The sequence below is a fragment of the Halichoerus grypus genome, chromosome 9 (assembly GCF_964656455.1).
Source record: "Halichoerus grypus chromosome 9, mHalGry1.hap1.1, whole genome shotgun sequence".
Taxonomy (NCBI): domain Eukaryota; kingdom Metazoa; phylum Chordata; class Mammalia; order Carnivora; family Phocidae; genus Halichoerus; species Halichoerus grypus.
In genome coordinates, this window is record NC_135720.1 from 79,656,515 (window position 1) to 79,674,146 (window position 17,632).

The following is a 17,632-nucleotide window of genomic DNA, read 5'->3' on the forward strand; positions in this document are numbered from 1 at the left end:
CAGCCACCTTGCTAATGTGCATCCATCTGTTACAAAGTGAATCAGAAAAGTGTAGTTGAATCAGCAAAAATCTATCACTCCTTCAGAAAAGTAATTCTATTCACACCTGCCCCATAACACTGAGCTGGTAACATCAGCATCCCATAAAACAAATCCAGCATTGCTGTATGCTAACTTTGCACAATATTTGCCAAGAGTAAGATCTCTGCTGTCTGCTATAATACTGTGAATTCATTTGGCATTAACTAAAGTATAATTCAGTGTTATTGTAGTTTTCATATTATTACATATCCAAATTCTCAGCGTGCTTTTGTATCTGTGACTCTCCTTAGGACACAAAATGATAAACATCTCTGCTCTCTACTATCTGTATTATCTTGAATAAGTTTCTCCATCTCTCTGGGCCTTAGTTTTCTCATTTGTAAAACAGGAAGAAGAATATTTTTCTTGTAGTGTTGCTTTAGAGTTTTGTAAAGATCTAGATCAAATTTATAGCACAGTATGTGGCACACTGGCTCAGTAAATCACAGTTATTATCATAATTTCAGTGCTTTATAATTGATATTGATCATTAGAGTATTCATAACACATTCTTAAGATTCTTTCTAACAGAGATTTAGATGCAACAAGCAATTGCTAAGTGAGTAAATGTTGGCTTAACAAAAATTTGCCATTGTTAAATAACACTTTATGCAGTTCAGATGAAAAAAATCTATTTAAAGCTAACTCAGTTCTAGACATGCATGCACAGCAAGCAGTAAAAAATCTAAGAAACATGCTGTTTCTGAGTTGCCTAAGTGGCAACTCCACAGTAGTCAATTTCACATCAATAGAAGATAACAGTCCAAATCAGAGATGGGTTCAAGCCCATTTGTGCTCAGTGGACCTGTAGGACCTCATGCTGCAGGTCATGCTGTTTGAAAGCTGACCTTGATGGCAACAGCGGAGTTTTACCAGAGCTTGCAGTCTACTCTGCTTTTTGTATTGAACAGGCACTAACCTCAAACCTTGTACACGCAACAAAATGAAATGCAAGGTTTAAAAAATCAGAACCAAAGAACGCATGCAAAAGTTGATGGCAAATATTGACTAGCTGCATATTGAACACAGACCAAAAAAGCTGCAGAACACTTAAATCAAAAGCCTCTAGCAATCAAAAATAGTATTTTAGACATTGACATAAAATTTCTACCCCACCTGCTGCTCCCAAAAGCTGTTAGGCATTCAAAAGAACAGAATTTCCTAATTCAATTTTTAACCCCTTTTTTCTACCTTTTTTTGTCTCTCCTCTACCCTATTCTACACCATGTCCATATAAAGCTTACCAAAACATTAGCTAGCATATCAATTAAAATTCATCAATGATTTTCCATAGTTCACAGAACAAAGTCTCTAATTCCCAGTCTCATCCCTCCCTATCTCTGTAATTTCACGTCCTACCCACCTTTGCCTGCATTAACCCCGTATTTAAACTCAATTGCTTATTGCACACCAACTGTCATATCCTCCTCCTTTGCCTTGCTTAAATGTTTTTTTTTTTCACTTTTATCAAGTTTGTTATTTTAATTCCAGGATAGCTAACATACAGTGCTATATTAGTTTCAGTTGTACAATAGAAGTGATTCAACAATTCTATACATTACTCAGTGCTCATCATACGAAGTGTACTATTTAATCCCCATCACCTATTTCATCTATTCCACATTTCATTGCCTTGCTTAAATGTTTTTAGTGCTCTTCCATTATTGTCTAAATATCCTACCTTTCCCTCAAGACTCAATCCAAGCCTCTTCTATCATGGATTGCAAAATGAAACCTCAGAGCCTGGTATATACCATAAATGAGAAGATTCAGAAATAAATGAGTATTGCAGGAATATCACACCAGTAATACTCTGATTTTTCAAGAGAAGTCAGAAAGCTGGATTTTCATATGAAAGCTCCCCATATTTAAGTGATGTAAAAGGTTTTCACGTGTAATGAGATAATATTCTCACAAATTACCTGATGTCCTTTGCATTCTTTGTAATTTCAGATGAAGTAACTTCACTCTGTTCATCCTCCCTTCACACCCATGTCTCCACCCCTCTTCAGGTGCTGACACCTCAGAACAGTTGCTTCTCTGACACCTACCCCCATCTTTCACATTCTATGAGCACCAACTGATGGAGGGAGGAAGCAAAATCCAAAATGACTGAAATTACACATCCGCTAATCAGATGAATAGGAGCTAAATATATAAATTACATCCAATTACAGGAAAACTAAGTTTATTACTTGGCTGAGTGTTTAGCCTACAGATGTACCTACCCCATATGACTGCCAGTCAGATCAGCACATGTGATCTTCCCCACCAATCCTACCGCTCCATGACTTCCCTTTCCTCCCTTGAGAGTTTGCTGTTGTGAGAAGTTACCTAAGGCAATTTCTATTTCTGTCTCTTTGGGAGCTTCTTCCTCAACAAGACTGTTTCTCAAGCTTCTTGATGGGCCACATTATATACTTCATCCCACCAATCATCACCAATGCCAGAAATGTCCATAGTAGGTCCTTCATGTTTTGCTGAGGATTATAATTGGAGAACAGGACCAAAGGCATGAAGCACAGATAGACGCACTGCTGCAAAGGGTGGATTAAATATTTTTTTCAACTAGGGACCGTAACTTTCATCAACATTCCTAAGGGAATCAAAACTGATAAAGTTATGTTGCAAGTCCGTACAGTCATGGCCCACGGCTTATATTTTTTACTCCCTCATTGCTGCCAGGGTAGATAGATCATACTTCCTTGGAAATTAAGTCCCTGCCACATCAGTGTAATGCAGATCTCTTGCAGAACATGAGCAGGTTTAGCCTAAATCAAGGAGATTTGCAGCCCAGGAGTTTATTGGTAGATTCCATGGGAATACAATTATATTAGGAAAGGTTTCATATTTGCAACTAATTAAAAAAAACACACCTAGAATATGAAAGTAGGAAGAAAGGTTTGTCCTTACATAGGTTAACTTCTGCCCTATTTTCTGTCAACACTTAGCTGTCAAAAAAGAATCCAATCATAAGACAGACATGAAAAACTGTTCCCCCAAAATACAGTGCTACATTTCTAGCAGTCTTCCTAGAGCTTAGGAATTCCATTTTAAGGAAACAGCTATCTTCTTTGGAGTGATAAAATCTGGGGTATTCTGTATGCTGGTGTAACGTCTTACATCAGCCCTTCCTTTATTTTTGTTTTTATCATCCAGTACATAGGACAGAGTGGAACACCAGGGTTTGGGTCATGCTGCGAAGTCCCACTGGGAAAGGGGACTTTTATTCTCTTGCATTTCCAGGACTGTTTCATGGTATTGACTCAGGGCAGCCCTGGTGCTCATCAGTCCAGGAGGCTTTGATAAATGGCTTCACATAAATCTGCTACTTCTATTTAAAGAAATAAGTGAGTTTTTGTAATCTTCAGAAAGAAGAACTATCCCCTGTGATGTGTCATTCAAATAGCCAGAGGCATCTAGAGTTTGTAACAGCTGGAACCCAAAGACCCCTTTAAGGGAAAGCCCAGTGCCACCATTTACACGTTCTAATTCCAGCCAGAAGTTCCTGCAGTTTGCTGAAAAGTAACCCAGCACTGACCAACAACACTTAGAAACAATGCCCTGCAAGGAAGGGTCAGTTATTTTCATGAACTAGCTACAGCTGAATTGCCACTTTTTTCTGTATTCTCCTATTTTTTCTACCGTATTTCTAGCCTTTCCTATAAACAGGTAGATTTTGTGGAGCAGACCTGTATTTTTTAATTCCAGGGCAACCATAATTGCTACATAAAGCCTCAGTGTCACACTCCTTAAGACTGATGTATGGCTTAATCAAATGTTTTATTTCTGTATTTCAATATTCTTTACCTCAAATAAATATTTATCATCAGAATTTGAAAACAGAAGAAAAAACAATCTCCATACCATCTTCTATCATTACTCAAATCTAACTTAGGCTATTTTTAACTTTCAATAATGAGTCTTCCCAGAGAAAATTATATGTAACACATTTGTGAGGTGATGACAATGCATATGCTCTTCGTACAGTGCTAACTGTTTCCTATGCTTTATTGAATTTATCCTTCACAACAACCTTTGGAGTCAGGCGCTATTATTATTCCAATTTTATCGGAGAACTAAGGCTTGAAAAGATTAATTACATTGGCCAATATCACAAAGCTAGGAAGATGAAATGGGGATTTGGACCCAGCTGTTGGGGCCCCGGAGTCCACATCTATGTCATCACACATAGCTGCCATACAACGTGCTAGCACTGAACAAGGACACCAGCGTTCCTGGACAACGATGAAAACAGCAAACCTTGTTCCTGTAGTCAGAAGCCCGAAACTGCTAACTGAGGAAGGGAATTTGAATCTCTGAATAAGTTACATCGTCAAGATTGAGTTTCCATTCCCCAGGGCATTTATTCCAAAGACCTAAATTCACAGAAGAGATGAAACTGTGTAAGCCCATGTTCCAGTTTTCATACGTTTGATTTAATCTTCAAAGTGACATTGCAGGTGAATTTTGTTATCTCCATTTTTATAAAAGAGAGAGAGAAAAAAAAAAGACTCAGGTAAGTTATGCAACTTACCCAAGGATGCACAGATAATAGAGGGTAAAGCTGGAATTCAAATCCAGATCTCTCTAGCTCCAAAGATCATTCTACTAGATGGAGCCAGTTTGGTGTTGGGTCAATCAGAGGCAACAGCAATCAGGATAATCAGACTGGTTCTTGTTCTAAAATTCACTCTCAACAACCAGTGCTAAACAGTCTAAATGGCAGAGAATGTGGGTGGATTCCAAGTTCTCATGACCAACTGAAAACGGCTGATTTTAGTTATGGTCATGGAAAACAACTAGAAGCTTACAACTGAAGTGAGATGAAAAGTGACAAATTCTTTTTGTGTTCCTAGAAGAAACTGCATGTTTTAAGCAATTCTCTAACTTGCTATTTGAAATGGATAATATCATCACCAGTCTAAGACTAAGACTTTTATGGATTAATATTCTCAGCAAATGATATTAGAGTTGTTCAGCATCCTAATGGTTAATAGGGAGCTTCAAAAGTCATCTCTACTATTTCGTACATCTCACCATATTACACCAGTCAAACACCTAGAAGGCTTGCTTGATATTTCCTTACCCTTGTCCTCATATTCAAATCCTAGCCCAGAGGAAACCCTGAATTTAAAAATGTCACATTAACAACAGAAAACACCTACTTAAAAGGACCTCTATTATAGTTCCCCAAACTACCACACCTTATGCACAAAGAAACCCTCAAAAAAATTCCAAAAATTGCATCCACTACAAAATCTATTCTCTGATCACAATGCACTAACTTCAGAAATAAAAAAAGAAGAAGAAAACAGGTAAAATAGTTATCAGGACAGGTGAAAGTTCTATCTCCATAACATTTTAGTTTAAGAAAAAAAATTATAACCAGAACTAAAAATATTATGAAAAAAAGTACATATTTGAGTCTTTAGAACACAGCAAAGATTTGTAATAGTAAGTATCAAGTAAGAATGAAAATAAGTGAATTAAATATTTCATCTCAAGAAGCTAGCAAAAAGGGGCACCTGGGTGGCTCAGTCGTTAGGCGTCTGCCTTCGGCTCAGGTCATGATCTCAGGGTCCTGGGATGGAGCCCCGCATCGGGTTCCCTGCTCGGCAGGAAGCCTGCTTCTCCCTCTCCTACGCCCCCTGCTTGTGTTCCCTCTCTTGCTGTGTATCTCTCTGTCAAATAAATAAACAAAATCTTAAAAAAAAAAAAAAAAAACCTAGCAAAAAGAACAAAAAAATACCTCAAGGAAAGCAGAAGGAAGAGATTAATAAAGTCAGAAACGTATGAATTATAAATCAGAAAAAAAGAACTAATAAATAAATCCAATAGTTGTGTTCTTGAAAATAAAATAATAAACAGACCACTGGCATAATTAATTTGAAAAAAAAGAGAGACGGGGTAGAGAAATCATAAATACACAAAAATAAAATTATAACAGGGAAAAAGTACAAACAGGAAATTAAACAATTATTAAAAAACAAACTATATCTAGCATAGCTTACATTGTTTTAGCAGAACATAACAGTAATTAATGAATTAATTAATGAAACATTAATGTTTTATTCAAATGTATAATTATAACTGCAATTTAAAAACTCTTAAAAATTCTTCTTAGATACAATTCCTAATGAATCTAATTGTTGAACTCATGAGGGACCAACATATAGATGCTTATGAATAATTATACATTTCAGCAGGAATAAGCAGAATGTCTCATAAATCTGTCCCTGAAAAAAACATCAGAAGCTCATACAATTTTCATAAAATATCTTGTGTTCTGCATTAAGTTCAAAATAGATCATTTCAAGAACTGTGAAGAGTCTGAGATTTTCCCAGCTTGGAAGATAACAAGTTAGCCTGACACCGTTTCAGGACTGTTTCAGGGGCAGGAGACATGAGATGCCCGGATCACACACAAAGGACTTGATCAGTTACGACGCATCAGGCAGCATGAGCTCCATGTTCACTGTGTTTCTTCTCAGCCTCCAAAGTCTCAAGGTAGCAATGCGAAGGACATCAAGTAGATACCGCTCACATAGTGGGCTTGTGTCCTGACCGAGAAACTCTGAGCTTAGGCAAACCTGACTAACACTTGCCTCAGAAAAAGACATTATCTTTATTGTCCCAGACGAAAAACAAATCTGCCTTCTCCCCTAAGGGAGATACTATCTCTATCTTCCAAGGCTGTTCACTATACAAACATCTTTGAAAAGTTAGCCCAGAACAAAAGCTGTCAATGTTTCTGTTTCCAAAACATGAGAGACCCATGGAGAATTATCTCCCAAGGGATAACATGTATAATACATAAAATATTAATTTCAACAAGATTAACTATAAACTCAGAAATGTATAAAATTCTTAAAACCAAGCAACATCCTACAGCTAGAAGGTCAACATTCCCAAATTATCAGGTATGGTTTTCACATGTGTATTAGTTAACTCTTTCTGAATAACAAACCAGCCCAAAATTTAGTGGCTAAAAAAAATGGTGTATTATTTCTCAGTGATTCCTGGGGTGTCTAGAGGTCCTTCAGGTTTTACCTGGTTCGCTCACAGGCTGCACCTCCGGCGGAAACTGGAGGTGGCCTCACTCATACGTTCAGCAGTTTGTGCTGGCTGTTAGGAAATTTTGATTTTCCTCCACAGGGCCACTTATCCTCCAAGAGGCAAGATCAGCTTCCTTCCATAAACTCTATGGCAACATTCCAAGAGGCAGTAAGGTCTCACACAATGTCACTTTAGACATATTCGATTAGTCAAAGCAAATCATAAAGCCATCCCAGATTCGAGGGATGGGAAAATAGTTTTGTTCTCATGATAAAGGAGCAGCAAAGAACTTGTGACCATGTTTTTAATATACCACAACAGGACTCCTAGATGCTTGGGATTTACTGCCTGAAGTAATCATGCAAAAACAATGCCCAGATAAATGCTGAAGAACTGTAATACAACCAGGCTCTGATGAACCAAGAAGCTTCACAATAAAAACTAAAAGAGAAAGATATTAACTCCACAGAATATTAATCATAAAGGAAAGTCACAATAGTAAAAAGTTTGGCCATCATGGTTAAACAAAATTAAACCATTTCCTTGGTTGCAGAAGTTGTCGATCTTAATTAAACAGAAAACTCTTATTTTTTGCGAAATCTCTCACTGGCACAGTGTTCCATATAACACTCTTTGGGAAAAGCTAATATAATGAAAAATATGAATTAGAGTCCGACAAACTTGGTTTTGAATCTAAGTACTGCCACCAACTTGCTTAACTTCTCTAAACTTCAGGCTCCTGAAACAAAAATTCAAGGTTCATTGTGAAGACTGAACGTAATAATGTGTGTAAAAGATCCAATGCAACAGATAGTTGATAACACTGAAAAAAAATTCTACTTCTTTTTCCTTATCTTAAAGTCGGCTCATTTTTCATTTGTGTTCTTCCCTTCCAGGTCTAGATAGAGAGGAATTTATCATTCTACTTAGTGGTGAGTGCTATATATTTGAGTAACCAGTCTAAGGCCATCAAATACTACTACTAAGAATTCCCACATCTCCTAAATAATGGGTCTGTCCTTCTGCTATGGAGATATATGGAATACTCCCTAAAGTTGAAAGAAAAATGATAAAACTATTTTTAAGAGGTGACTTATAGCTCACAATGATAACTATAGTATTTTTCAACTTATTTTTATCTATTGGAGTATAGTATTTGAGATTTAACAACAAAACTTCGGTGGCAATGGAGAAAAAGGAAACGGGGTATGAATCTTTGAGGATAAAAGACAAGGAGAAAGGCAGAGACAACTGGGAAGGGGTAGAAAACAAGAAAAAATAAAGTGATTTTAGGAAAAGTAATTTTCTTACCCAGCATTCTGACAGAAGAAACAGCTTGATGAAATTGAGAGTCTAGAAGTAGCCATTAAGGACCCTTGGAAAGTGCTGGAAGCAGTGATCACAGTGGATCACAGTGCGAGCTTACAAAACACTGGTGAGGAGAGCAGTAGGGGACTATGGCTCCCCCTGGACATGAGAAAGGGCTTTCTGTCAGGCATTGAGATCTGAGAACTGCTGTTTGAAAGCACTAGCTCTAAACATCTTGGCCCTCTGTCTTGATAGAAATTGTCTCCAGCACGCCCCCTGGAGAGAACTAAAGCCAGCACACTGGTGAATTTTACACAGCTGGAAAAGAGCAAGGGCTGATATACAAGGCTGCACATCAAAGTTTCGTGTAGGTGAGAATGGGCTTTCAAAGGTGGGAATGCCTATTTTTCTTTTTGAAAATATGATATGTAAGTTACATGATATTCACTTGCTCAAAATACATTCATGGTAAAAAAAACTACCAAACCCATGTTATAACTTTTCCAATGCATTCTAGAAAATGCCTTATTTGAAATGATCCACACAGAGAAATTACCTGAGGGATTTACTTTTTTAAATGCAGTGGTTTAGTTAGGAATTAAGCTAAATATTTAGATATAAAATAAAAAATAGCTCAGAAGATATTATAGCTGAACTTTGGTGAATTTTTGTTCTTTAAATCCTTTAATTCCTATATCCATTTGAATAAAGAGTTATATTTGTGTCACTCTTACTTAGATATATTCTGGAAATAACTTTTAAAAGTTTCTCCAATTTTCATTTTCTTCATTTTAGAAATTCTTCTAGTAACACATTAGAGAACAAATCAAATGAAAAAGTTAGCTGAGCAAGTTCTGTATTTGTAAGACCATGCCACATAATTTTCATTAAATACTTATTATCATAGCAATATGATGGTATAACATGTTTGATGAGGGAATCTAAGCATTTTTGTTATAATTCATGGTTAGAAATATATCTATGTCCTCTATTAGTGATCAGATAATTCAAAACCTGATGCAGAAGTGAGAAATTCTGAGGAACAGTGATCGAACAGTTGATTAAATAACTTTTTTTAAAAGATTTTATTTATTTATTTGACAGAGAGAGAGACAGTGAGAAAGGGAACACAAGCAGGGGGAGTGGGAGAGGGAGAAGCAGGCTTCCCGCTGAGCAGGAGCCCGAGGCGGGGTTCGATCCCAGGACCCCAGGATCAAGACCTGAGCTGAAGGCAGACGCTTAATGACTGAGCTACCCAGGCACCCCTGATTAAATAACTATTTAAAGAATAAACCAATTGCAGGGACAATTCATTTTCAAGGATTATGTTCTTGACACACCACCACCAGTAGAATATGAGTATCGGTCCGACTTACGACCAAAGAGCTGTAAGAAAGTGCTGGGTGTATGGATACCGCCTGCAGAAATGCTGACTGCCCCCACTCCCCACCGCCCAATGGTGAAATCTCAGGCCTCATTAGAAGAGTGTAACTACCACAAGTGACCAGGCACAGCTCACAGCTAAGCTTCAAACCGCTCATTATTTGGAGTAATTATATAATAGCATGGTGGAACTAAACAAGATGATAATGCAGCCCATGGCTTTGATTGTAAGAGTGAAGAATACAGCAAATAAGAAAAAAATGATACAATGAGTTAAATACCATGAAATAAATCTCCTAAAACTCATGCCATATGCTATGACTCATCCTGGGAGGGAGAAAGTAGGAAGTTTTAAATATGGCAATTTTAGTAAGTCTCAATCATATTCCTGAACCTTGGGTGTTAATCTATTTGATACCCAAAATTGGTCTCAGTCTACAATTACGTTAAACATAGCAACTATTTCCACCTCCAATTCCTCATCCTCCGAATCTTGTGCAACTTCAGCTCCTCACCAGTCAGATAAGGAAAAGTTAACTGATTGTCCTCAAGAGAAATGGACCCTGCATCAGAGAGGGGCGCTCAGCATTATGAGGAGGAAGTCGTGAAACTTGGCCACAAAGCCGTCCAGAGTGACAGCAGAATCCACTTAGTCAGTTGTTGCTCAATATCACATAGCCTGCATTCAGAAAATACCCTCTCTCACTTTTATTTTGGAAAATTCCCTCTGGCCATATCATCCCTCCTCCTGTCTTTAAAATTCCAGAGGAAGTGACTTCAGCACATTCTGTAACCATTTCCACCTTTACTTTTGTCTGGCAGACTTTTAATCCCAGGAGTCTGTTAAAAATAAATCAAAGAATATGGAAAAAACAGAATGCATATGTATCATTAATGGAAAGGAGTCCTTAAATACCACATGAAACTATGTGACACCTTTCAAAGTATTGAAAAAGTTGCTAAAACCCCAAGCACTAGAAGCAATGTTCTCTCTAATTTTGTTCTATCATACTACCCCTTACTTAAATTGATTCAGTCAATTACCAGGTACTGGTCAGGCACAAGGCTGAGTGTAGCAAGTGTAGCAGATATAAAGATGAAGTCCTATAAAACTTACTGTGTAGTTGATAGGACATACACATTATTAAATATAATTCAAAGAAGAAAGTAAGTTCCAAAATCCACAGGACACAGAGGGCATTATGCTGGGTACCTGTGGGAGGGGGTACAGGGGTACAAAAGAAATATAAGATATAGTACTAAGCCCTCTAAGACACCACAATCTAATTAAAGATGTGAAATATTTTAATGGCCCACATAATTTTAAAAAATGGTTAAACAAAAGCTATATGGTTATGTGCTTCCTTCTTCCCAACTCAACCTTGCCCTACTCCTCACTAACTAAATCCATTCTGGAGCCTCCTTTCTATGGTTAACAAACTGCCTCTCTCCTGACATTCTGCACTTAACATACTCAGGCTTCCCCTAAACCTATGAAATAGAAGCTAAATTATTCCCCAAGCCCTTCAAAGCCAGGAGTGAGGTAGACATTGTCCTTGATTGGAATGTCATTTACAAACTGTACAAGGCAGACTTTAATGCCTTCCTCACCATTTGAACTGAAATACATTGAAACTCTTAAGAGTTAGTGGTGGGGACTAGAGGTTAGATGTCCTGAAACTCAAGGGTGGGGGTTGACACCAGGTATTACGTGCAAAGCAATAGGAAGGTAAGGAAAATCAGAGAGAAAATACAGACAGAACACAGAAAAATGAGAGGAATCTTTAATATAGCATTTGAAAGATGGACACAGAGCAGCTCAGAACCTGAGAACCCATTTATATCCCCCAATGGCTCTACTTTGTTTTCAGTGTCTTGATATTAAACCACCATACATCAAATAAAACTGTTTTGTTAATTTTCTCAGAAGAGACACAAGAGAATATAGACCATCAACTCACCACATTCAGAAAAATCCTGTTTATTTTGAGCTTCACTAGTCACTGCCTATTCCCAACACTGATTTCTTCTACAATCCTGATCACTCCCAACTAATCCACAGAGACTCTGACATATCACCTTGACCTTACTCCAAATACTGCCACAATGCTAGGTAACTTGAGTATCATGTTGATAACTGTGATGGTAAATTTTATGCCAAGTTGACTGGGCTAAGGGATGTCCAGATAGCTGGTAAAGCATTATTTCTGGGGTGTCTATGAGGGTGTTTCCAGAAGAGATTAGCATTTGAATCAGTAGACTAAGTAAAGAAGGTCCATTCTCACCAATATGGTGGGCATCATCCAATCCTTTGAGGGCAGTGGAGAAAGGATAAGTATGTGCACTCTCTCTCTCTCTTCTTGAACTGGGACATCCATCTTCTCATGTTCACAGACATTGGAGCTCCTGATTCTCAGGCCTTTGGAATCTTGGAATTACACTAGCACCCCACTCCACACTCTCATATTCCCCCTCCCATTTTTTTTAGTATTTTATTTATTTACTTGAGAGAGAAAATGAGAGAGACAGAGAACACGAGAGGGGTGAGGGCCAGAGGGAGAAGCAGGCTTCCCACTGAGCAGGAAGCCCGATGTGGGACTCGATCCCAGGATCCTGGGATCATGACCTGAGCCAAAGGCAGACGCTTAACTGACTGAGCCACCCAGGCTCCCCGCTCCCCCCACCCCCCGTTCCCATTCTCAAGTCTTTGGACTCAGACTGAATTATACTATAAGTTTTCCTGTTTATCCAGCTTGCAGATAAGATATTATGAGATTTCTCTGCCTCAATAATTGTATGAGCCAGTTCCCATAATAAATCTCTTCTTATCTTGGTTCTATCTCTCTGGAGAACCCTGACTAATCCATTAACCCATGCTACAATCTAACTGCTTAATTATTTGCTCTCCTTCATTCCCATCCACATCATGGCCACATCCCATTGTTGCCATCACTGGAAACTGCTTTAATTTGATCCTTGACCTCCCTGAGCTATACTTTCCAGGACCCAATCCCTTAATGATAAATTCAGTGAACACATTTCAGCTCATGTGTTACTTGGCCTTGCTACGGCATTGGGCCATCATTAGCCACCCTACTTCCTTGACATACTTTTGTCCCTAGGCTTCTCTGACACTGTGACTTCTTGATCTTCCACCTCCTTCTTTGGCTGATTTTTCTGAGTCAACTTACAGCTTCCTTTTTCTGTTCTACCCCTATATGTGGATGCTCCTCAGGGTTCTTTCTTCTGTGCCTGGGAAGTGTGTGGGGAGAAAGGCTAGAAGCAGGCTACCTCACCCAATTCAACTACTATCTTTATGACAATGACTCCTCGAGTTTGTAGGCCAAATCCATATGTTTACTAGATATTTCTGCTCTGTGTCCTTTGGTAGCTCATATTCTATACATCCAAAGCCAAATTCATCTTACTCCCAAATCTGTTTTCTCCCTTTCACTTACTCAAGTCAGAAGCATGGCATCCTTCTTAAATCTTCCCTCTCCCTTGCCTGTCACTTCCAACCCATCACTGACTCCCAGTCTATCTCCTGAGTGTCTTTGGACTGAAGCCCTTCATGCTTCCCAGTTTTTCTGCCACCACTGTAGTTCACAGGAAGCCAAACATTATATCAAGTAGAATATATTTAATAGGAACAAATCTGAAGTTGATCTAATGTCCTTTATTTTTATTTTAGCAAATATATGCAGTAATATTAAAATAATAAGATTATATATTTAGTTTTAAAATGTTTGCTTCTAAGGATATTGAAAAAATAATTGATATTTGGATTTAAAGATAACTATATTCTATTTGTGTGAACCACCTTCTAAAAGAAGATAGTCAAGCACATTTTTTTTTAAAGTAGGCTCCACATCCAACATGGGGCTTGAACTCCTGAGCCTTATGCTCTACCGAATGAGCCAACCAAGTACTTCAAGCACATTCTTAAATAGCACATTTTTAAAAAGAGGCATAAGCTATACTTCCATCACACACATGCTATTGAATAAAGCTATTATACACCGCTAAAATGACACACTGCTTTGGCAGAAGAGTGAAGCTATAATTCAAAAGCACTCAAGCCCTCTAAAACATTATGTTGTCACTAGTTCTTTAAAGAAATAATGCCAGGAGGGACAGGAGGCTCCAGCTCCTCAGAGTGCAGGGCCCTAAGCAAATATGAATGCAAAATCACACATGGCCAGGACTAACAGGAAATTTCTTCCCTATTTTCCATTTTAACTTCTAGGCATGACATAAAAAATAATTCTAAATATTTCTAAAATACCAATCATACTGAAAACCCAGAAGAATAGGCATATAAAAGAAAATAAGTTATTTGTAAAAAAAATCCTTTGAATTGTTTTACAGAACAACTGAGATAACAAAGACTTTTTCTTCATAGACTAGTCATGGCAGTGAAGATTCAGTGTGGAATACATATCAACACTATCATATCTGATTCTTACAACTAACTCTAATAAGGAAACTGAGCTTGCTATTCCAACATAAAATGAGAAAACTGGGGCATGTGGAGTATTCTGCCTTTAGAATTACTAGGCAGGGTTTTGGCTTTCGGCTCAGGGAGGCAAAGGTGCAACTTTCTTCGGTCGTCCCAAATCCAGGTTCATCCGACACTGGCCACGTCCACCATGCTGCCTAAGTTCGACCCCAACGAGATCAAAGCCGTGTACCTGAGATGCACCGGTGGCGAGGTCGGTGCCATGTCTGCCCTGGCCCCGAAGATCGGCCCGCTGGGTCTGTCTCCAAAAAAGGTTGGTGATGACATCGCCAAGGCAACCGGTGATTGGAAGGGTCTAAGGATTACAGTGAAACTGACCATTCAGAACAGACGGGCCCAGATTGAAGTGGTACCTTCTGCCTCTGCCCTGATTATCAAAGCCCTCAAGGAACCACCAAGAGACAGAAAGAAGCAGAAAAACATTAAGCACAGTGGAAATACCACTTTTGATGAGATTGTCAATATTGCCCGACAGATGCAACACCGATCTTTAGCCAAAGAACTCTCTGGAACCATTAAAGAAATCCTGGGGACTGTCAGGTCTGTGGGCTGCAATGTTGATGGCCACCACCCTCATGACATCATAGATGACGTCAACAGTGGTGCGGTGAAATGCCCAGCTAGCTAACTACAAAGGAAAATATTTCAATAAAGGATGATTTGACAACCAAAAAAAAAAAAAAAAAAAAAAGAATTACTAGGCAGGTTGATATACCCTTGTCCCATAGCTAGATAAGTACTAACTCTATCCAATATCAATTTAGTCCAATGAGCTCTGCATTGCCATTTGCTGCAGTTTTATGCATATGACTAATTATGCCAGTTTGCATTCCAACAATTCCACCTGTCCTATGAAGCAGTTTCTACCAGAAGGCCTTGGGGAAGCACATTCACAGCTCCAAAGAATACCTGCAAACTGCTTAACCATTGATTAGTGACGGCAAAGTGCACAGTTGCAGAGAACATATTGGTTTTACTATGAAGGCACCTGGGATTTAACAATAAATGCCAAGTGTAATTTGGATCTGGAAACGATAAAGTGTGTGACTACTCTAAGATGTGATCTGACAGCTCAGCTCTGTCTATCAACCTGTAGGATGCCTTCTAATGACCCCCCAAGAGCTAATTTATATTACCTGGTCCAAAGCCAAGTAATTTGCCTTTCCAGCATTTCCTCAATGAAAAGCAATGACTTTAGCAAATAATTCAAACTGTTGCTTCTTTTCTTACACAAATCACTTTTACTCTGTGTATGACTTAAATAGTTCTTTTGTTCCAGACTTCTATAATCTTGACTTGATAACACCCATACAAAAACAGAGTACCATTCAGTCAAATTAAATTAATGCTGTGAGGACACTACGAAGCCTGCCTGTGTCCAGGTGCCTAGACCTCTCAATTTTCCTCCTATTTTTAGATAGGAATATTGATTTCAGAAACAACATCTAATTGATTTCAGTGAGTCCATGGCTTAGGCCTGCCATCATATCACATTAAGTTATATGCCTTCCTCAAAAAACCACCTTGTCAATGGTATTTCAAAAATGCCTGACATATGACACTGGCAGATTCTAAGTGTTACATGACATTCTATGTCTGAATAATAGGACATAATTCACAATATGTGTCTTATTCATTTTCAAGTCAGTTCTGTTGAATGACAGGAAAAAGAGTATGTGTTTAAGATACTATTTTTTTTTCCTTAAAACTCCCAGAACCTACAATGGCAAGTGTCACTAAGCACCAGTGTCTAGTAATGAGCACATAAGAGTTGATCAGTTCTAATGCTCTGCTCAGTAAAAACCAGCAAGTCACTAAAATGTTCATTTAACATATGTCTACCCCAAAAAACACTCACTTCAAACATCTTACCTCTATATGATTTAGCTTGAAAGCAAAATTGGCACAGTATTATACACCACTGGAGATTAACTTCTAATAGAGTTGTTAGAGTACACATATGCATATGAATTGTTTGCCATTGTTTCAAAAAAGGAGAAGTGAAGATTAAAAGAGAAATTGGCACAGATCTTTCAAACACTTAGAATGAGCCTGAAAATTAATTCTTGAAAGCCTTTTTCAATTTAGATAAAAATAATGAAATAAGCATTTACAAAGAAAATAAAGAACACAAAGGACCATTAGCAAAAGCAGCACGAGCTTTGAGGGAATAAATCAGACCAAGTTGACAGCTTTTCTGTGAAGTTATAAAATTGATGAATAAAGAAATAAAGAAGATATCTTTCATGTTATGGATATATTTAAGAAAATATTGATTTTCTATTACTCAAGTGTTCTAACCACATAACCAATGGAATAATAATAAGCAATTCAGTGTTTTGACCAACAGGCAGCTACTTTGGTCAATGTAACCCTTCCGAAGTTTTGGCAAAGAAACACCAGTACTAGTAAGTTCCTAATTCAGTTAAACATTGCTCTCTCTGGTCTGGAAGTTACAACATACAGCATACTGAGATTTTTCTAATTCAAGTATTTAGGAAACCTATCTAATAGTCCTAAAAGCAGAATATATCAATGCATCCATTTAGTTTTAAGATATTTATATCACTTAACAAAAAAAATAGCCTAGGAAAATATAAATTACCTTTGGAAGACAGGGTTAGAGTGTGAAAAAAATATTTTCTACAATAATGAGAATGAGAAAGTCTAGAAAGTATTAGCAATACAGTTTTGGGAAATAGCAATCAACAATTTATTTATGGTAAATAAAATTAATGAAAATAAATCACTTCAGAAAAAAGCATTTGGCAAATGGTGAAAAGCTGAAAATTTTTCCTCTAAGATCAGGAAGATTAGGATGCCCACTCTCACCACTTTTATTCAACATAGTATTAGAAATCCTAGCCAGAGCAATTAAGCAAGAAAAAGAAATAAAAGGCATCCAAATTGAAAAGGAAGAAGATAACATGATATCTGCAAGATAAAAAATCAATACATAAAAATCTGTTGCTATTCTGTACATTGATAATGAACAATCAGAAAGACAAATTTTTAAAAACAATTCCATTTAAAATTGCATCAAAAAGAGTAAAATATGAAGGAATAAATTTGACCAAGGGAGGTGAAAGACCTGTGCACTAAAAACTATAAAACACTGATGGAAGAAATTGAAGAGAACACAAATAAATGGAAAGATATTCCATGTTCAAGGATTAGAAGAATTAATATATTTTTTAAAGATTTTATTTATATATTTGAGAGAGATAGAAAGTGAGAAACACAGCATGAGTGGAGGGGGAGGGGCAGTGGGAGAGGGATAAG

At 37.6% G+C, this 17,632-nt stretch overlaps 1 pseudogene; it reads left to right on the forward strand.

Annotated features, from left to right (window-relative positions):
* Nucleotides 1–14,465: 14,465 nt before the first annotated feature.
* On the forward strand, nucleotides 14,466–14,993 carry LOC118531529 (large ribosomal subunit protein uL11 pseudogene; annotated as a pseudogene).
* Nucleotides 14,994–17,632: the final 2,639 nt, after the last annotated feature.